This window comes from Ailuropoda melanoleuca, chromosome 16, assembly GCF_002007445.2.
Source record: "Ailuropoda melanoleuca isolate Jingjing chromosome 16, ASM200744v2, whole genome shotgun sequence".
Lineage (NCBI taxonomy): Eukaryota > Metazoa > Chordata > Mammalia > Carnivora > Ursidae > Ailuropoda > Ailuropoda melanoleuca.
The window spans coordinates 48,833,762-48,855,659 of record NC_048233.1 but is presented as its reverse complement, the minus strand read 5'-3'; the positions used below and the strand labels follow the sequence as shown (position 1 = coordinate 48,855,659).

General features: G+C 42.0%; 1 long non-coding RNA gene across 1 annotated transcript in view; it reads right to left on the bottom strand.

Annotated features, from left to right (window-relative positions):
- LOC117796763 overlaps positions 1-3,130 on the bottom strand; it is a 46,788-nt gene extending 43,658 nt beyond the window's left edge. Inside the window, exon 1 of the long non-coding RNA XR_004621418.1 lies at positions 3,005-3,130. This is a non-coding gene — a long non-coding RNA (uncharacterized LOC117796763). The remainder of the gene's footprint in view (positions 1-3,004) is intronic.
- Between the last annotated feature and the right edge of the window lie 18,768 nt (positions 3,131-21,898).

The window sequence follows — 21,898 nt, the reverse complement described above, 5'->3', positions numbered from 1 at the left end:
CATTACAAAATTTGAGAAACAGAATTCTCTCTACAAAGCTAATGGGGCAATAAGAATTAAGATCTAATAATTCGTGAAGGCACAGGGACTTTGAAGAGAGAGGTGACCATATTTACCCAATCAGGAAACCCTGAGATGTTCTTCAGGACAGAGCGGAGTCCCGCTCTGACTTTTGAGGTCCCAAATCACAGTATGGCCCCCCCATTGTTACTTCCAACCTCTGCCTTTTGGGGGATCCCATTTAGACTTGCTTCCTTGGCTTATGGCTTTCGGGAAGCGCCTAGCTCCTCCGTCAGAATCACCCAGGAGAGCATCCCCAGGCTGGCAAAGACTAAGTCCTAGAGTCCCAGGCGGCTTCCCACCTGTGACGGCCACCCCTGCTGGCTGGCACAAAGGAAGGCATTATCCTACGAGGAGGAGAAGAGCCGCAGAGGACACCTGCTCAGGCAATTCTGCGATAAAAGGAAGTGAGGATGGAAATTGGACAATTGTTACTAAGTAGCTGAGGACCCAGCTGAGTGGGATTTTCTTTAATAAAGATGATAGAAGCCAGCTTAAAAGACAGATGAAGATTTTCCAGAATCTAGGGTTTCACTGAGAAGAGCAGGAGAGGAAGGTAAACTCAGGGAAAAACATCTCTTGACATCCCTGTGAAGAGGAAGGGGTGGGATGAGGTTCTTTCTTACAGACTTCAGAAGTATTTCCCATGGGTCAGTGTTTATTCCCTGTCCTCCTAGTAAAGGCACAGCCTCTGTGAGCACCTGCAAGGGAGGCAGCGATCCCTATGACTGAGCGAGGGCTCCCTAAGAACCGACTGCGAAGGGCAAGACTCACTTCCTTCTTTCACTGCTTCCTGGGCTGGCAGGTTACAGAAACATAGGAGAACAAGTAGATCTGGATTACAGCGAAACATTTGACAAAGTCTTTCTATCTCCTTAGAAAAGCTGGAGGTAATTAGGTGGATTTAGCACTAGCTCGTACCTACAGCTGACTGAGTGCGTACCATACGCCAAGAACTACAGTGGAATTTCCATCCATCGTACTGTTGCATCACTTCATTGCCCATTTACAGATGAGGAACGTGGGGCTCGGAGAGGTTCAGTAAACACAAGGCAGCCGGTGCCACCTCGTTCTACAGTGTCATCGTCTGCAGGCTAGAACGGTGGCCTACATCCCACACCGTGCACACCCTTCCACTGGTGCGTGGAGGGACACCAACGGAAACTCTCCCAGTCACAGTCACAGACTGTGTGCAAGTCTGCACACTCCTGTGGGCATGCATATGTGCACACATACCCTATAAGTTACAAAGAGGCTTGCACACCACGATCCCCTATAGATAGTCTTGCCTATGTTTATCTCCTGTCTCCAACTGACAGAGCTCTTCTCACTCTACCTCTGAAGTCAGGGCAATTCATTAACTCATATCACAGAAAACGGTGTTGATCATCTGGGATAGCACTCGGAAGTCCAGTGGGCTAAGCAATGTCCCAAGGGTATGGCCGTGATGGACATGGGGACCTGCCACCACCAGCTCTGCGGCCCAGAAAGCACTCAAGGCCAGCCCCTCCCCAGGCTGCTGTCACAGGGCGCTGGGGAAGAGAAGTGGGAAGACCATGAGGGATCTGCAGGCCAGGTCTGTTCAGATGCCCAGCCCAGCCGAGCCTTAGCAGTGTGACCTCAGCAGTCCCTGAACTTCTCCAAACCCCTGTGCACCTTCTGATGAGGCTAGAAATTCCCTTCACATGCCATTGCTCCACTGATCAGAAAGCCCGGAGCACAGAGCTGGCACTAAGCGCCCGTGCTGACCAAGAGCCAGCTCCAGCCCCTTCTGCCACATTCCCATGCTGCCACCTTCTGATGCCAGAGCCATCTCCGTGGCAAGCTGCACTGCACCCTGTCAACAGCCCCCAGGGAAAAGGAGATGGCAGAGAGTCAGGGGGGTTGAGACCCTCAGCTGCTCCTGGAGAAGCAGGGCTGACAAGGCGAGGATTGTTTTTCTCCCCTGGTGTGAAGCATGTTGACTTGCTGTTGATAGATGGTGGGATGATATTAATTAAAATGCAGGCAGGTGTGAGGGCGCCTCTTAGAGCTGCACTCTCTTTGGGGGGGGTGCAGGGAGGGGAACATATCAGGTCTCCATTTTATAGCCATAGTGGGAAGTGTCCTCTTACCCTCTCCTTCCCCTTCTGAGATCAGGTGCGACTTGGGTCACTGGAAGAGGCAGGAGCACGGGGCTCCAGCTGGAACACAGCCACATCCTCCCATCCCAATAGGTGTGGGGAGAGAAGGGGCACAGCCTCCTACCAGCTTTCCTTTTTGCCAAAAGGTCTGAAAAGGGAACACTTGCCTTCTGCGCTCTCCGCCAGCTCTACCCCTGGCTCCAGTGGGCAGGGCTGGGGTGCAGAGCGCTCCCTGAGAGGGAAGAGTCTGATGATCTATGGCAGAGCCACGGGGGACAGCTGAGGTGCCGGTGCCACAGACCGCAGCACAGGGGCTAGGTCCAGCGAGGCAGGGGCTCAATCTCAGAGCTGGGAGACCATGAGAGCCATCAGAGCAAGGGCAGAGCAGGAACAAGAACGTGGAGAGCAGAGTGGTGGCCGCATACAGCCACAGGGTGCACCCAGCTCAGCGCCACGGTCGCTCAGTGCCTCCCTCCCTGGGTCCCTCGTCCCTTGGCCAAGCTGGACTGCAGGAGGACACAGAGGCCAATTCCTGTTCTTGCGTCTTCCCGCAAGAGTGAGAAATGGCTCCTAGGACTCCTAGTTCTGAGGTGCTAATGTTGGAGATGGTAGAAATTATTGAGGATCTCAGCGGTCACCTGATTGAAATGATAAAACTCAGGTTCCCACACTTACTTTGTTTCTGCCAGCTGGAGGCCTGAGCCACTCCATTTACTTATATTTTATTTGGATAGGAGCCAATGAAACTTCCCAAGAATAAGTCCCCCTCCTCCACTGCCCCAGGTCTGCCAAGCACTCAGAAAAAAAAGAGGAAACTCTACCTGCGGAAGGAGAGCAGAGCAGATAAGGAGGCAAGCTGGAAACTCAGTACTTGTTAGTGCCTGAGTTTAGAACTCTAACCACAGAGTTTAATCTTCAACTTCTCCAGGGCGTTGTTGACTTATCTGTAGAAAGGAAGGAATGAGATTAGGAAATATCCCTCCTGTCTGCCCGCCTGCCTTCCCGATTTTTTTCTTTCCCTCCGCCAGCTCCAGGGAGAATAGAACTATCTGCATTTTGGGTTCTTAAAGACGCGTCATCATTTCTCCACCATCTGACCTGTAAATAACAACTTTAATGAGGCTTGTTGGGACACATTCCCCAGGGAAGGCAATGAATTATAATGTAAACTGAACGAAGCTATCCTATAAGCCTAAGAGCTAGAACTGTTAACAAAGAGGATTATTTGGGAAGCCCTGAAGACAAGGCAAGATGCAGCCTTAAGGAAATCTCTATAGACTCAAAAGTCCCCTCCTGCCTGTCCAATCTCACCTAGCAACAAACTTCTTCATCTAGAGGGATCAGTTTCCAGTCACTCATCAGGGGGTCCTATATCCATGGACTATAATCAAGAATATTATCCCAAACTATGTTTCTGGAAAAAAACAGTCAATGCAAACAAGCAGAAAGCTGTTTCCAAACTGGATTTTAATCCTGATCTTTCGTTGGGAGGCCCTGTTACCTCCTTTGTTCATTTCCACCTCCCAGATCAGATTTTATCACTGTATTCTAACTAACAGAATAGAACTGGACAAAACAAGGAAAGGCCCATAATCTCTTGACCCTAAAAGCTCTGAAAACAGAAAGTTCTTGTTTTGTTTTGCGTTGTTGTTGTTTTTATAGCTCCTTTGGTAGCAAAACCTAACCTGGTCTGGGACAAGCTAGTTATCTTTCTTTATCCCATTTAGAGCTAGCATCCATACATTCGTATGTGTTTAATCACGCTGTGCTGCCCAGTCCCTGCGGGAAGTGTTACATAACACATGGTATATGCCCTTTATTAACTTTCTAAAATCTATTTTTTAAGGGATTCTGAGTATATTTGGTCCTAAGGTTTGAGAAAAGGGCCTGTGGTTTTAGACTATGTTATCTTCAGAGGCAGAGAAACAGTGAGTTTCTGAGCAACAGCGAACAACAAAGCAAAGTATCACTCTCACTAAAGAACGTCAGACCAATATGGCTTTTGGTAGATTGCAAAAGGCTTTCACTCTTGTGTTCTCAACAATTCATTTAATAAGAAAATCAGTAACCATCCATTTCAGATGACAAGATATTCTCTCTTCCTAGAATTAAATGAGAAGAAGTGAACTGCCCTATGCATATGCTAATTAAAATTTCCTAGTGGCTGTTGGAACCAATAAAAATACAAATATCAGTAATGAAATTGGAGACATGGCCTTGCTTTGAGTTGTCTTGGAAAACTAACAGGAAAGCTGAAAATTTGCATTCATCTTTGGCATGAACTTTTAGAGAAAGAATCCAAGCACAGACAAGGCCAGCTGCTGAACAATGAAGGAGAGAAGAGGTTCAGGTAAGTACACCACATGGGTCGGACATGTGCAGAAGCAGTCAGGTTTGGGGCTCGTCTAGAGTGGTTTTCTGCCAAGACTAGAGGCATGATTTGAGCCCACTTCAGTTCTCCCATACAGTACTCCAGGATTTTTGCATTTTACTCATTCTCCATGGCCTCCTAAGAGTGTACCACATTCCTCCCATGTATACTTCACTACTCTAAAAATTAATAAATGAAAGAAATATCATAGGCATACACAAAGATTCACTGGTTCACATATAAGGGGATCATTTTTACAAATCAGAGCTAATACTCCCCCTTTGAAATAAATACATTCTATTAATTAAGAAGGAACTTTAAAATATCTATAATCGGGCTGCCTGAGTGGCTCAGTCAGTTAACCATCTGACTCTTGATTTCAGCCCAGGTCATGATCTCAGGGTTGTGAGATGGAGCTCCACGTTGGGTTCTGCACTGGACATGGAGCCTTCTTGAGATTCTCTCTCTTCCTCTCCCTTTGCCCCCCCCCACTCCTCACCCCTACTCAGGCATATGCATATGTGCGGACTGCTCTCTCTCTCTCTTAAAAATAAAATAAAATATCTATAATCCATGCTCTTATTGAAATTTAAGAGGACAATTTATCTATCTAAAAAGGATTATCTGAGATCAGAAAAGAGTTTCAGGTTGAAAAAAATATGGCTTTTGAACATAACAACAACAACAACAACAAAATACAGCAAATCAGTGGATAGTTGTTTAAATATTGCAGGAAATTAAGTTGTCATTGAATAGAGAAATTATCCCAGAATTCAGAAGTTAAAACAGATAGAAATATTGAGAAAAAGATGATAGAAGCAAAAGACAGAAGCAAACACTGTTGAAACCAAATCCCCAGTGTGATGGTATAAGTGTTTGTTTATATGCCAGGCCTTGTGGAAGACACTAGAGAGCTAGTCCTGTCCTCATGGCTAGTGAAGTTTATGGATGTGAGGGGTAGGGGAAAATCAACAGATAATTCTTACGTGTTTCATTGTGATAGAGAAATAAAAATTCAATATGCTTTAAGGGGAAAAAACAGGTAATCATTACTAGAATAAAACAGAGTAGGTAGTTTCCTAATCAACAGAAAATTTAGAAAGAAACATAATAATATGTAAAAACAGCTGTCTACCTTCTGTTTATAGGTAATGTTCTAAAACTAAGTTGATCTAGGGGCGCCTGGGTGGCTCAGTCGGTTAACCATCTGCCTTTGGCTTAGGTCATGGTCCTGGGGTCCTGGGATTGAGTCCCACATCAGGTTCCCTCCCCAGTGGGGAGTCTGCTTCTCCCTCTCCCTCTGCCCCTCCCCCTGCTCACACACTCTGTCAAATAAATAAATAAATCTTAAAAAAAAAAAAGACAAGTGAAGGCAGTAAAAGGAGAAAAGAAACAAAGAAGAAGTATAATGAACAGAAACAATTACAAACATAGGAGACATTATTAATCCAACCATATCAATAATCGCTTCAAATGTGAATGGTCATAAATTAAAAGACAGAGACTGTTAGAGTAAATTTAAAAACAGGACCTAACCGTATGTTGTTTATAAACAAATAAAAACCAATTTAAATGTAAAAACTCAGGTAGGTTGCAATTAAAAGGATGACGAAAGGTATACCATGCTAACAACTGATCAAACAAAGCTAGAGTAGCTCTATTATTTTTTTAAAAGATTTTATTTATTTATTTGACAGAGAGAGAGCACAAGCAGGGGTAGCAGCAGGCAGAGGAAGAAGAAGCAGGCTCCCCACCAAGCAGGGAGCCTGATGCGGGGCTCAATCCCAGGACCCTGAGCCAAAGCCAGACACTTAACCGACTGAGCCACCCAGGCACCCCTAGAGGAGCTCTATTAATTAGAGACAAAGCAGATTTCAAAACAAGGAAAATTATCAGGGATAGGAAGAAGCATTACATAATAATAAAGGGGCCAACTCTTCAACAGATACAACAATCCTTAACATGTATGCACCAAACAACAGAGCAACAAAATGAGGGTCTGATTATTTTGTAAACAAACGATGGAACAGCAAAAAGAAATACACCGATCTACCATTATAGTTGAAGACTTCAACACCCACCTTCTGGGAATTGCTAATCAAGCAGGCAGAAAATCAGTAAGGATATAGTTGACCTAAAAGTGCTGTCGATCAACTTAATATAGTTGACACTTAGAGAATATGCCGTTCAGCAACAAACACAGTCTTCTCAAGCTATCTATAACATTCACCAAGATAGGTCATATTTATATGTTCTCAGATTACAATAGAATTAAACTAGAAATCATTGACACATCGATAGCTGGAAAACTTCCTGATGTTTAGGTATCAAAATAACATACTTCTGAGTAATGTATGGGAGGCAAAGAAGAAGTCTCAAGAGAAATGTAAAAAATATTCTGAAGTAAATGAAAACGAAATTTCAACTTAACAAAATGTGCGTCATGTAGTGAAAACAGTGCTTGGAGGGTGATTTGTAGAATTAAATCCATGTATTAGAAAATAAGAAAGATCTAAAACCAATTTTCTAAGATCCACCTTAGGAAACAAGATAAAAAGAGCAATTTCAGCCTAAAGCAAGGAGAAGAATAGGAATAATAACAACCAGAGGAGGATGCAATAAAACTGAAAACAGAAAAATTATAGAGAAAATCAACAAACCCAAAGATCAATAAAACTGAAAACCTCTAGCTAGAAGAATAACGAAGTTAAAAAGAGAGAGAGAGAGAGAAGACACAATTATTAATATCAAAAGTAGAAGAGAATTTATCACTACTGATACCATGGACAATAAAAAGATAATAAAGGAATACTATGAACGACTCTGCCCATAAATTTGATAACTTATGTGAAATGAAATAATTCCTTGGAAAATGCAAACTACAAAAATTCACACAAAGAGCAACAGATCACCTGAATAAGCCTCCATCTACTAAGAAGTTGAACGAATAAGTAATAAACTTCCAAAAGTGAAGGCACCACATTCAGACTGTTTCACAGGTGAATTCTGCTAATTATTTAAGGAAGAAATGATACCAATTCTTCATAATCTCTTTGAGAAAGTAGAAGCAGAGTATTTTACAACTCATTCCATGAGGCCCTCATTATCTTAATACTAAAACCACTCAAAGACATTATAAGAAAGAAAACAACAGACCAGTATCTCTCGTAAACACAGATGCAAAACTCAACAAAATATGAGCAAATCAAATCTAACATTGTATACAAAGGCTTATACACCATGACTAAGTGGGATTTATTCCAGGTGCAAGGCTGAGGCAACATTTGGCAATCAATCAACATAATACGCCACATCAACAGGCTCAAAAAGAAAATCATATAATCATATCAATTGATGCAGAAAAATAATTTGACAAATTCTAGTTCCTAGCCATAATTAAAAAAAAAAAAGAAAGAAAGACCTCTCAGCAAACTAGGACTAGAAGGGAAGGAAATTCCTCAACTTGGTAAGAACCATCCGGTGACGTCAAGTGACAAAACCTTACAGATGACATCATACTTAGTGGTGAGGATCTGGAAGCTTTTCCCCTAAGATCAGGAATAAGGCAAGTTCCTGCACGCAAGTATTTATAGTAGTTTTATTCATAATCACCAAAAACTAGATGTAACCAAGTTGTCCTTCAATCAGTAAATGCATAGAAAGCTATGGTACATACATAAGATAGATTACGACTCAGCAATAAAAGGAAATGAGTTTTTAATCCATGAAAGGACGAAATCTAAAGTTATATTGATAAGCAAAGGATGCCAGTCTGAGAAAACTACATACTATATTACTCCAGCTATGCGAATGGAAGAAACAAAAAAACCATAGCACTGGTTAGAAGGACAGTGTTTGCCAGGGAGAGGGGAAAAGAGGTAAGATTGGATAAGAGAAGCACAGGATATATTTTAGGGCAGTGAAATTATTGTGTATGATACTATGATTGTACATATCTGAACCTATGCATTTGTCAAAACCCACAGAACCTTATAGCACAAAGAGTGAATCTTAATGTATGCAAACTAAAAAATCACTTAGGAGGTTGGGGAATCCTAGGAGCAATGCAGAATGTAATAGAACAATTTGTTTTACAAATCTATGAAACACCTCAGTGAAGGGGATAGGGAGAAAAGATCCTGACCTAAGTAACTTTGGAAATGGAGCGAAGTCTGTAAAGGCTAAAGGCAAAAGAAACCGTACACAGCATCATACTCTAGTCAATAAATTTCTTTTCCATGGTGTAGGAGTTAACAATTCTGGCACTATTATACATATATAGTAGAAGTGAACAATTAAGTAATGGATGGCAGGTGGTGGACCCAACTTTCTCAAAGTTGTAGTTTACAGATAAGCAAGGGAAGGAAGCTAGAATCACTCAAGTGATAATGGATTAGGGCTGGAGACATCAGGATGAATGCATATTTACACACGGAAGTGTTACAGATATATGCATAGGTTATTACACACGTATGTATTGCCCCGTGGTGTCAGCTGAAAGGGCCTAGAAGCAATGATATTCAGTAGCAACAAGCATATCTATTACCCAAATCTTAGCATCTAATACCATTAGTAATGAAAGGAATCAGGGCTCTTTGGATAAATGGCTGATTCTAGGACTGAGGCAGGAAATGAGAGGAGATGAGCTTGGAGCATTTTGTTGTACCAGGAAAGCCTGAGAAACTATCAGAGTCAAGAAGAGCTGAAGGAGATGTGATGATTAGACGTAATGTGGTATTCTGGATGGGATTCTAAAACAGAGAAAGGGGGCACCTGGGTGGCTCAGTTGGTTAAGCAGCCGGCTCTTGACTTCAGCTTAGGTCACAATCTCAGTCCTAGGATCGACTGCCGGGTCAGGCTCCTCACTCAGTGTGGAGTCTGTAGGAGATTGTCTCTCCTCTCCCTCTGCCCCTCCCCCACTTCTCTAATATAAATAAATAAATAAAATTTAATTTTTTAAAAAATATTTTATTTATTTATTTGTCAGAGATAGAAAGAAATCGCACAAGCAGGAGGAGCAGCAGGCAGAGGGAGAAGCAGACTCCCTGCTGAGCAGGGAGCCCGATGCAGGACTCGATCCCAGGACCCTGGGATCATGACCCAAGGTCAATCCAGATGCTTAACCAACTGAGCCACACAGGCACCCCTAAAATAAGTAAATAAAATAAAATAACAGAAAAAGGACATGAGGTAAAAACTAAGGAAATGTGAATGAAGTTTGAACTTTAGTTAATAATAATGCATTAGTATTGGTTCATTAATCGTAACAAATATATCACACAAATGTAAGGTGTTAATAAAAGGGAAACTGAGTGTGGGGTAAATGAGAACTCTCTGCGCTATCTTAGCAATTCTCCCTAAATCTAAAAGTGTTATTAAAAATAAAGCTTATTAAAATAAAGCAGATAAATCATTGTGGTAGAAATTGAGACTTCTGAAGCCAGCAGTTTCTCGGGCAAGGTCTATCAAACTTTAAAGACCCAAGTATTTCTGTGTTTTAAACATTATATTTTCATAATGAAAGTAGACTATTGCAAATATATTACTTTTCTCCAAAGCACTGAAAAATACTGAAAACCTCTCAATTCATTTTATGAAGTTAGCATGAACTTAATGACAGGTATTTGACAAAAACATTACATACACCACAAATATATAACCATATAATCCTACAGGACAACTGTATGTGTGACTACAGACAAAAAAAAATCCTATGAAACATTAAGAAAATGAATGCATTGGGATTTAGAAAAGAGTAAATCACAACCATTCAACATAGAGTTGAGTAAGTTTAAGGAATGATCAAGTAAATTCTAATTGGGAATTCAAAAATATTTGGAATAACGAAGTCAATCAATATTGACATATTAGTAAATCAGTAATTCAAAGCCATATAATCATATCAACGGTCATTAAAAAGCACATGATTAAATTCAACAACCATTTCTGCTTTTAAAAATTTTGCCCTAGTAAGAAAAATAAAGGTCCTTCATATGAAAGAAACATCCTATCTGAAACCAAGAGCTGGCATCTAGCATGACAGTAGGAAAACACTAGAGTCATTCCAGTCAAGGATGTGACATCTATACTTACCATCATCTCTATAATTAAACATCATGCTGTAACTGAATAATCCAATCAGAAAATATAGGAAAATACAAAGCTATATTGATACCCTCCTTATATACATGATTTTTTAATGTGATCCAAAAATCAAACCATTAATCTTTCAGCTTAGGGACGGGTTGGTGGCTGGGCACTACTCGAATGAGAATCATAGATCACCACTATTCTTGTTCATCTCCGAAAGGAAAATCGGTAATTTCAAACAGTCTTCTCATTTTCTGCTAGTTCACATAAATGATCAACATTTCACATCATTTGCTAGAATCATATTTTCTGTGTCCAGGTACATAAATTCAGTGCATAAATATACTGGATTGGTTAATAGTGGAGCCTATCATTTCCCACTTGAAATGTACAAAATGGTTTCCTCTATATTCGTAGGCATTTGAAGAGTTAACCTTATTTAATTGGCCATATATTAAATGTCAAGGGAGGGAGGGAGAGGGCAGAAGATGAGGAAATGAAAGGGTTATAGTAGGGTTTCAGCTTCAGATGGTCTCAGTGCATTTTCTACGACAAAACCTAAATACCCATTTTGGATGCAGCAAAGAGAGGTTTGGAGCCAGGGAGATGGACAATGAGAAAAATCGCAACTACAGAACTCTGGAAAAGCAGGGAACTTTAAGGGTATATCAGGAATGTTTTATCGCTTTGTTTCTCCATTAGACTGCAATGAAAATATACATTAGTTACCAATGATTCTGGAGTTGGATTTGTCTTTACCCAGATTTGCTGATATGAAGACATGCTGAGCTTGCCCTCCCGATGGGTAGCAAGTAGCAAGATTTGGGAAATAAACAAAATAAAAAAACATAGTAAATATTTATTGAGAGCTTACTATTTAATGGGCATTGTTATACTGTGTGTGTGTGTGAGAGAGAGAGAGATCCCTTACAACAACTGAATTAGGTGAGTACTGTTATTTCCCCCATTTTACTGATTGGAAACCACACGCAGGTACTGAAATAATTAGCCCAAAATAATGATGACTAATAAGTAACAGAGGCAGTATTTGAACCTAGACTGTCTGGCTTGAGAGTCCACAACTTCAGCCATTTCAATCTCAATTTATTGCCTTTTCTCTCTCCCACTGTTAAAATTTGAAAATAATTTAATGAAATACACTGTGAAGTAAATACCCCAGAATTAGAATGGAAGTTAGGGAAAGTTTAATGATCAGCTGAGTCTGTTAAAGACCATACTTACTTTAAAAAGAGAATGATGATTTTATATTTTATGAGAATGATATTTTTTTCCAAAAATTCCCCTGCTCCAAAGGGTCCCCATATTAGGATATGTGTCAAAACAATGATTCGATGAAAACAAGTCCCATACATACTATGAAGGAGGAAACAAAATTAATGTTACTAATGATTAAGGCTGTCTACCTAGGAAAAAAAATGGGAATCACTTGAAAAACAGAACTGATACAAGCACTTCATAGTTTGCAGTTACCAAAGTAACTTAAAAATCATTAGCTTCTCTCTATAGTAGAAATAGCTATTTGGAAATACATTTTCAAATCAGGTTAACAAAGGCAACAAAATTATAAAATGACAAGGACTAATCTTAATAAGAAATATGACAGATTTCTCTGAGAAATATTACAAACTTAACTTAGGGACATAAAATATGTTAATAAATCAGGAGGCATTCCCTGCTTCTGGATTAGAAGCTTCAATATTTTAAAGATGTCATTTCTCCTCAAATTAATTTATAAATTTAATGCAATCCCAATTAAAATTTGATGAGATTTTTGTTTGGAACTTGACCAAATGATTCTAAAGTTCATTTAAAAGAATAATTGTGTTAGAATAGTCATGAAAAGACCAAGAAAAATGAGTAATGAGATTGACTCGCCCTACTGGAAATTAAATTATCACTGTGGTATGGTACCAAAGTAGTCAGACAGACCCATAAAACTAAAAAGAAAATCCAGAAGCTGAGTTAAGTATGTATAATAATTTGGTATATATTAATGATGTCAGTTTAAAATATTAGGGAAAGAATCAACTATTTATTAAATGGATTATTCAATAAAATATGATTGGGGGCAAGTAGAAAAGCTTTGAAAAAACAGGTTTGAGCCTTACAGCATAATTTATACCAAAATAAATCCTGGATGTTTCAAAGTTTTGACTGCAAGAAAGAAACCATTAAAATACCGAATATATAAATAAGTATTTATGTAATCTTGTGGTGCTGAAGGACTTAAAATGTGTGGAATTATTGACTGAAAGAACCTAATAATGCATTTGACCACAAAAAGTCTTGTAACTTGTGAAGAGCATTTAAGCCCTGATGCACTCATCCACTGAAACACCATAAAACAACATTAAAAGACAAATGATAAAAATTATTTGCAAGAGGTATTACAAACAAAGATTTAGTTTCCTTAATCTTTCCAGGACTCATTCAAATCAGTAGAAAATGGCCTAAGGACAGGTCAGGAAATTGTAGAATGGATACATATGTTTTTAGGATGAAAAAAGTGCCGAACCTCACCAGCTATCAAGGAAGCACAAATTAAAATATCAGTGAGATGTCATTTCTTGCCTATTAGGGTAAAAGGGATGAAAAATATTGACAGTATCCAATGCTGGCTAGGGCAGGAGTAAACAGCATTATCATATGCTCTGGTGTAAATTCAAATTGATACAACAAACTTTCTCGAGAGCAGTTGGGCAATATATTATCAAAATTGAAAATGTGCATCCCCTTCAATGCGGGAAGGCAATTTCTAGAAGTAATCTTAGGGAAATAACAGGACAAGTGTCTAAAGATACAGGTCCAAAGAGATTCATTTAAGCATTAACAGAACAGAAAAATTAGAAAACCTACTCACATGCAAAGTAAAGTATTCGTTAAATACATGATGGTATCTTCACACAATGGAATACCATGCAGCAGTTTAAAAAGATAGAGGGAGGTTCATATTCATTACATATAATCACGCCAAAAAATAGGAAGTGAGAAAACTGCATTAAAAGCATTTTGTATAGTATGATACCATTTCTCTATGTATCATGTGTGCAAATGCGTGAGATATTCTGAGGATATCTTTCTCTTCCTCTATGTGTGCGTTAAGAAAACCAGCTATTTCACTAAAATTCTGTAAAATACCGTGTCACAAGCAGTCTTAGGCGAGTTACCTTCCCTGTTCCTCAGTCTTCCCATCAGTAAAATGGCATCTGCCTTATAGGGTTGTTATGGAGATCAAATGAATTAACGTGTAAAGCATTTAGAATAGTACCTGGCACATAGTAACCAGTGTTTGATAATTCTTGGCCGTCATTATTGCAATTATCATCATCGCGAAGTCTATGGAGACCCTCCACGGAGTCCAAGAGAGAAGAGGGGAAGAACATTCTCCACGACAAAACAACACACTGAGCAGCTCTGGCATCTCACCCTTCAGAGCACCTAAACTGCCCTGGGTGACGGTGGGCTCTGCAGGGCACAGAGGAGCCCTGTGGCCGCTGGGAGGGGCATGCAAAGCCTGGGCCACACCCAGTGAGAGCCGGCTCCCTTGTGAGTGTTGCTTAAGGGCCTCCCAGAATTCCTGGCCCCACCACGTGAGAGGCAGAGGGGCTGGAGGCAGGGGGCCACAGGTTGCGGCCCGAATCCGTGCAATGTCTGACACTGTTTCCATGCCTCCAGGCAGGACTATGGGCTGTATCAGATTCTAAAGTTACTACATAGCTAGATGATATACCGTCTAAGAAACCTGTCCATGCAGGTAAATTAAAAGCAAATAAATATTGTGTATGTTGAAGTGCTCTATGGACGGAACTATAGGGTCGTGAATGCACACTCTGTTCATCTCAACTCATCCTGCTCTTGGGAAGTGTGAATAAAGATGCACTATGGATACTCTACCAGAGCTGCTTAAAACTACGCAGACCTGGCGTAATTCATCCCATTTCAGCACGGTCAGTTCGTGTTTTACACAGTTGCCCCTAAGCATTGCTTGCACCGAAGCCCCATCAGGAAGCAGCGCCTTCTTAATATTCTAGCCCTTTAGAGAAAAGGAGCGACACGCAGGATACCCACCGGCCGCAGATCATCAGCGGGACCTTTCTACCATGGAGCGATGTTGAGTTCATGTTTGTCTGTATGTGTGAGATGAATGCTGGGCATGATTTACTTACTCCAGAAAGTGTTGCCTGTAACGTGGAGACACAGGACAGTTTAAAAGGAAGAGGAATCACGGCACACAGCTATTCATCTTCAGCTGCCTCGGGGAACCGAGAGCTGGTTAACTCTTGCAGCAGCTGGCTGCTGGAAGCTGTCAGCTCCCACCCCCATGTGGCTCTCTCTCCAGATCCTTACTGGCATGCGGCTCCCCGAGTCCTCACTCCCCAGCCTCAACCCCTGGACCCCTTTGGGCACAGTCAAGAATTAAGTCATTGTTCTCTGGGTCAAGACTGATGAGGCTCTGCCTCGCTCACCTTCACCAGATCCCTGCCACCTGCCGTCAGATTTGGTTACCTGTACATTCAGGGTTGACTGCTGCTGGTTCGTTCTTGCCTAGGACAAACCGTCCTTTTCCTCCTAGGTAGGCTGGTTTGTTCCAGGACTCAACCTTGTTTCTTTCTCTTAGTTCCACTTGATTTCCTTGCTTGATTCAAGCTTTCCTGTTGGCTGAGACCACCATAACCCCTAACTCAGAGTGGGGTCCTATTGTCCTTTCTGGTCCATTCAAGACCCCAATCCTAGTCCAGGTGGCTATAATCTTATTATCTTCAGATAATCTTTGCCTGTCTAACCCCCTACTTGATATCTTTGCAGATCTTCTGGTGGTTTGATTTGTCCTTTCAGTGTCAGCCAGCTTCTAATGTAGCCAGATGTGCTTCTAGAGAACAGTGTGAATTGTCCATCCAGATTCTGGTTTTGGAGACTCTTCTATGTGCCTGTCACTGTTCTAGGAACTGAGACCACAAGACTGAACAAGTCTCAGCCTTCATTGTGAAGACCTTCTAGCAGAGGCGACATATGCAATAAGAACACAGCTGTAAATAAGATCATTTCCGAAGGGTAAGTGCTATGATGAGAATAAATCAGGGTAAGGGTTTAGGAAGAGACTGGGCAGGTGGAGAGCATTTAACAGAGTGGTCAGGAAAATTCTTTTTGAAGAGGCATGACATTTGAACGGACACTTCAGTAACAGGAAAGCCTGCCACTGGGAGAGGGTAGGGGAAGTGCATTTCAGAAAAAACAGGCAATAAGGGAAAGCTCTGAGCTGTAAGGGAAAAAGAGGTGGCTAGGAGGCAGGAAGAAGGGTGGCATGACCAAAGCCAAGTGAGAGAAGAGAGCAAGTGGCAGATGGGTTTGGAGGCGGCAGCAGGGACAGATCATGCAGGGCCTTGCAGGCCATGGGATGGAGCTCAAATTTCCTGCTAAGTGCCATGGGAAATCTTTGGAGGGTTCTACATGGAGGAGTGTCTTCCTGGATTCATTAGCTCCATGCTGGTTTCCTCTCTCCTTTCACCCTGGTGATTATCATCATGTTCATCCCCCAGAGGGTGGGTGACCCATTCCACCCCAACAACCCCAGTGCTGTCACATGGCCCACCCAACCATGGAGAGGGAACGTGGTCTTTAGCTGGGGCTTAGTTGGAGCTCAGAAAACTATCGGAGAAGGATATGGTCAGACAGGGAGTCAAGAGTGAGGAAGACTGCTGGGGGAATGCGGGCAAGAGCTGGGCTACTGAGGAAGGCCATGGGTCTGCAGGCAGTACTAACATGTGGAGGTCAAGTTTAAACAGCCCAGGAGCTTCAGCCTCATGCTGGTGGCTGAGACCTGGACCAGGGAAGGGTTGAAGTGAGCCCGCTTCTCCCACAGGAACTTAGAGAAGATCCCATCCTCCTCCTGGGGGCAGCACATTGCCCAGAACTGCCCCCCAACCCACAGTCCATGAGGACTAGATGGCACTTAGATTCCTGGCTTAGTTTTAAGGTCACATGTACTTCTTCTTGGCCTGAACTCGGCTGAAGGTGTACAAATAGTGAGTGTGAAGTGGGGATGGGTAGAAGTTTGATTCTACTGAGAGCTGGGTGGGGGGTGCATTTTTAAGATCAGGATTTTCCATCTCAGGACTACAAGGAGTTACAAGATTTCTGGTAGCTGGACTCTGCTCTGTTATTTCTCAAGGTTTTCATTCTGCATAAAATCTCTGTGGTCCTAAAGCTTTGAAGACAACATATGGGTAGATGGAAGAAAGCTAATAACATTTTTGGAATATGTATTATGTTACGTACTTTACACTAGGGACTTCACATATGTTATTTTAGCTATCCTCAATAATCTATGATAATATCCATAGGGTAATAATCCTATGTGTAATATAAATTCATTTGGTATCTAAAGAAGCAGGCTCATAAATATTAATAAACAGCCCTGGAACAGGCAACTAGCTAGCAGCCAATAAGTGATGGGATTGGGGCCAAATTTGGACTTGAAGACAGATCTCTTGAAGAATGTGTGCCATCTTGATGATTCCATTACTCTGACTGGTGGGAAAGGCTGAGTGCTCTATCTACCCCGTTCTGGCATTCTCTGTCCTAGTCTTTCAAACTTCTTCTGATTATTTTTTTCATATTAATTTTCCAGACGACTATGCCTTATCTCCTTAAATTGACTGTGATCTTGAACATGGTGTCATCCTCTTGACATCTTTTTCCATCCCTAGGAATGCTTTGCCTTAAGTAAGGTCTCAACGTTGTCTCTTTTTGATGGGTCAGCAGTTCTCAAGTGGGATGAGTTAAGTCGAATTTGATGGCATATCTGGGGCAGCAGGGGAAGGACTCTCAGATGTGTAGAACACAGGGAGCTTGGAGTGTGTCTAACGCACCAGAGGCATTGAGGCTGTGGAGCTATTCTATACATAACACATTGAATTCAATTATACTCCCTGCACACGAAGGAAAATCAGGAGAAAAACAGAAGGAAATGGGAAATTGATTTTCCTTTTCTTTCTCAATAGCCATCTTAGTTTATGTTTTTCTGGCCTTTTCCTGTGTCCAAAAGGGTCATCTTAGAACCCGTTTGAGGCCTTTCCACTTTCCAACAGTCCTACTGGATTCCGGGTGCCGGGAAGCTCTCCAACTACGTGCTTCTCTGTAGCGAGTGCCTGCAGAATAGTAGAGTTACACTCCTATCTATCTGCACTGCATCTCACCATGAATTATTTGTTCGAGAGGTTTGCTCCATACAAACATACAACTATACATTTATTAGAACTAAAGGCCTTTTGGAAACCAAACGCTAGCAATATTAGGATATGCTACGTAATTCTTTGAAAAGGAAGGAAAACAAACTCTTTATGCTTTTTGCGTATGATAACCAAGTGGTTTCAAACAGTATCAGAATTTGTTTTTAAAACCAGTTGGAATGTTTCCTCTTTTGTTATTCTGATAGCTAATTTGATGACCTAGTGTTGTGAACCCTATATACCCTGGATATCTTTTGTTTGGTTGATTTTTTGTTTTTGCAGGAAAATTTTATAGTTGTAAATAAATTATTATATGCCGTTCCATTTTTTAGAAGGGTTAGTTAACAAATACCATTCTAGATATTATACTCTGGCTTTTTCCATGTTCCAAGCACGGAAATCTTATCAAAACCATTTAATTTTTAGCCTACACATAAATTTAGTGTCCTAGGAAAGACTAAGGGCAGAGAGGAGTCAAGGACACAATATAAATGACTCCTGTGTTCCAGCCATGACCTCGCAGTTGCTGAGGCCGTGAACTCACAGATCACTCTCTGTGAATTCAAGCACAGGGAGGTCCGGGACCTCAGTCTCCCAGGTGGATGAGTCTAAGCCAAGACAAGATTCATTTCCAAGGAAACTGAAAGCAAGACAAGAAAATGACTTGGAATGGCCCACATTTGGAGTTGGCATTCAACATGCATAAACTCATGGTTTCATCTACGTTTTAGTAAGGAAGTGGACTTCTAGACGAGAACTGGAAACAGTCACCCAAAGTTACTCTGCAAATTAGAGTTAAAAGTACATGAACACGTGAGAGAGAACAGACACGAGAAAGCTGGGGAAAGTTTTGAAGCAGATGCAGGTCTTGGAAAGCCATTTGACTCACTTAAGAATTCTCTGTTTCTGCACCATCCCCCCAAGGCTGGAGTCTCAGGCCTGCTCTGTCACACATGCAAAACCAATCTGCTCCCGTGACATGGAGCATGAAAGTTCATCTCCTAAAACTTTACACCCTATTGAAAGAATATAATAGTGTTAAAGAAAAGCTAATTCTGTGATCCTCTCGCATCGGGCTACAGATGGGATGCCATTTTCAAGGGACATTTTTTTGCCCCAGTTCCCGTCAAATAGCTCCTGAAATAGGCATGATACAGCCCCCTTGAATAAAATAAAATACCTTATTTAATTGCCTGAATGACACTCGGGATTGTGCTGCCAAAGCAAGCCCAAACAGGCCCAACCAGAAGCAATATCGAGGGGGTAACTTGACTATGAGGCAGCTCCAGCCCTAGCCCCCACCGGCTGGCAGCCCGGGCTGATGGAAATGAAAACAGGTCTGGGGAAATGCAAATGAAATCTGCAAAGGAGCCGAAGGGAGGAGAAATGATTTCCCAGGGTAATGAGCTCATTGATTGCAAGGATGGCACCTCAGCCCAACCTCGGGGGGCTCAGAACGCCATTTCACAAGGACAGGGTCAGCCACCAACTCTACTCGTCAGCAGCTGCCAGAATGTGCTCCTCTGGCTCCAGGATTCTGGCCCCTTCTTGCTTCCTTTGTGTATTTTTGCCATTTGTGTGGACTTGCCTGGGATTCCACTGGATTCTTAACTAATTGGGAAAACAGCAAGTCTTGGATCTTCCAGGAGAGACCCAACTTGATTTATTTATTGAGTCCAACCCAATTTTAAAAATATTATTCAAGTACAGAGACACTGACTACCTGTTCTGTGTCATCCACAGCTGGTCTCCAAAGAGCTTAGCGGAAGAAGTTCTGAATTTTCCTGCTTTGCTGAAGATCTATTTTTTACCAGAAATGTATATTACACTAAAGTAGGTGGTGATCTTTCCTCCACACATATCTTGGAAGAGCCACTGCAGTAGAATTATATCAGGAAGATTTATAACCAACATGAACATTATTTAACACAGTTTCAGTGTACAAAGATGGTAAATTCTCCACTCATCCCAGCTTGCTTTAGGATAACAGAGGGTATGGGACACTGCCAACACGGGCTTCCTTCCTGAGCCTTGCCTATCCCAGCAAGGTGCGTGGACCCCTGCCCACTCTCCTCTAACCCAAACGCTCTTCCATAGTCACTGATTCAGAGCAACTATTTCATCTGCTGTCATGTTTTGGGAAAAGGATTCAGGAACAGGCATCTTATTAGTGTGGCTATTATGGACTGAGCTGTGCTCCTCCAAATTCCTAAGTTTAAGCCCTAACCCCCAGCACCTCAAAATACCTCTGTAATTCAATCCAACTGGCGTCCTTATAAAAGGAGGAGATTAGGACACGCAAAGAGGCACCAGGGATGCTCACACACAGAGGAAAGACCATGTGAGGACACTGAGAGAAGGCGGCCATCTACAAACCAAGGAGAGAGGTGTCAGCAGAAACCAACCCTGCCAGCAGCATGACCTTGGACTTCCAGCCTCTAGAACTATGAGAAAATAAATTTCTGTTGCTTAAGGCACTGAACCCTGGCCTGAGGAGCCAGCCAGTAGTCATGGTAGCTTTGACCCCAGGTCTCGTCTTGTCATTCACTGGTTAAGGGCTGCTGGGGGACGGGCATTAATTCTCCAGCCCTCTGGCCCAGGGTGCACAAGGGCATGCGGGGCTCGCATCACTGAGAAAAACCCTGTGGCCAGGAGATGTAGATGCTGTCAGTGGAAGGCCCCCAAGGTAAGGACCAAGCATGATTACACATGCCTGCCTAACCCCAGCAGAATCCTGATGCAGAAACAGAAGAAAGGACCTTCTCTCTCTCACCTTTGCCATTTTATGTCCTTCCTCCATATCTGGTTGTCCTTTGCTGCCCAGAGATGTCATCTCAAGAGCATACTGCCAGTCAACCGTGTCATTAAGACTGTCAAAAGGAGGTTCTTAAATAGAAGGTTAAGCCAGGAAAAGTCCCTGGCTAAAAGGATGATACCAAGGGTCCCACCTACTTGTGCATGTTGCCCTGGTCTTGATGTGCCCACCTGAGAGGCAAGTGAGGGCTACAACCCCCCAAAGGAAGGTGCACAGGATTTTTTCTCACGAAGATCCAGCCCACTCATCAAGCACGTGTCCAGACAGAGGAGTACATAAAGTTAGTACAGAACCAGCTATGTGACTGTGCCACCGTATGTCCCAGAAATGAAAGAACAAGTTCTTACGGTGATTGTATCCGATTGGAACGAGCTCTTTCCAATGGGGTCAGTGGAAACCAGGAAATAAAGGCTCCAGAATATTTGCACAGCAGTTAAAAAATCTCAATCCTTGCCCAGACTGCAAGGGTTCCTTCAGGGTTTTACCTGAAAAAATAAGCAAAAAAATGGCAGAATCCCATGAAGGTATTAACCCAAAAGGCAGGTACAGTCCAGGTGCCAAATAATAGTTTGGACACTTGGGTTTTCCAGATCAGGACAAGAGGGTCTCAAAAGGCACACTAGGGGGATTCTGAAGAGACTTACCTACAGTGTCAGTGGCTTTAACTATGTGCTTCTGAAGATATTGTGCCAGTCTGGGAAAAAGACCCCCCCTTTTTTTTATGTGGATTTTTACAAAAAAGCATAATAGTGTGTTGAGGTGGAAAAATCCCTGAAATAGAAGTCAAGAGACCTGAGTATTCCTAGTTTGGCCTTAAAATATTCATAATTTATGAACCAGTGATTTCACATCTAGGTATCAGTTCTAGGGAAAGAATCTAAAATGCAGACATGGATTCATGCACAAAAATGTTTACTGCAGTATTACCTGTAATAAAAATCCTGGAAGTCACTGAAATAGCTGGTGGTTAAGGTATGGTTAATTAATGCAATTAATGTTTTAAAAGAATTTTTAGGGGCGCCTGGGTGGCACAGCGGTTAAGCGTCTGCCTTCGGCTCAGGGCGTGATCCCGGCGTTATGGGATCAAGCCCCACATCAGGCTCTTCCGCTATGAGCCTGCTTCTTCCTCTCCCACTCTCCCTGTTTGTGTTCCCTCTCTCGCTGGCTGTCTCTATCTCTGTCAAATAAA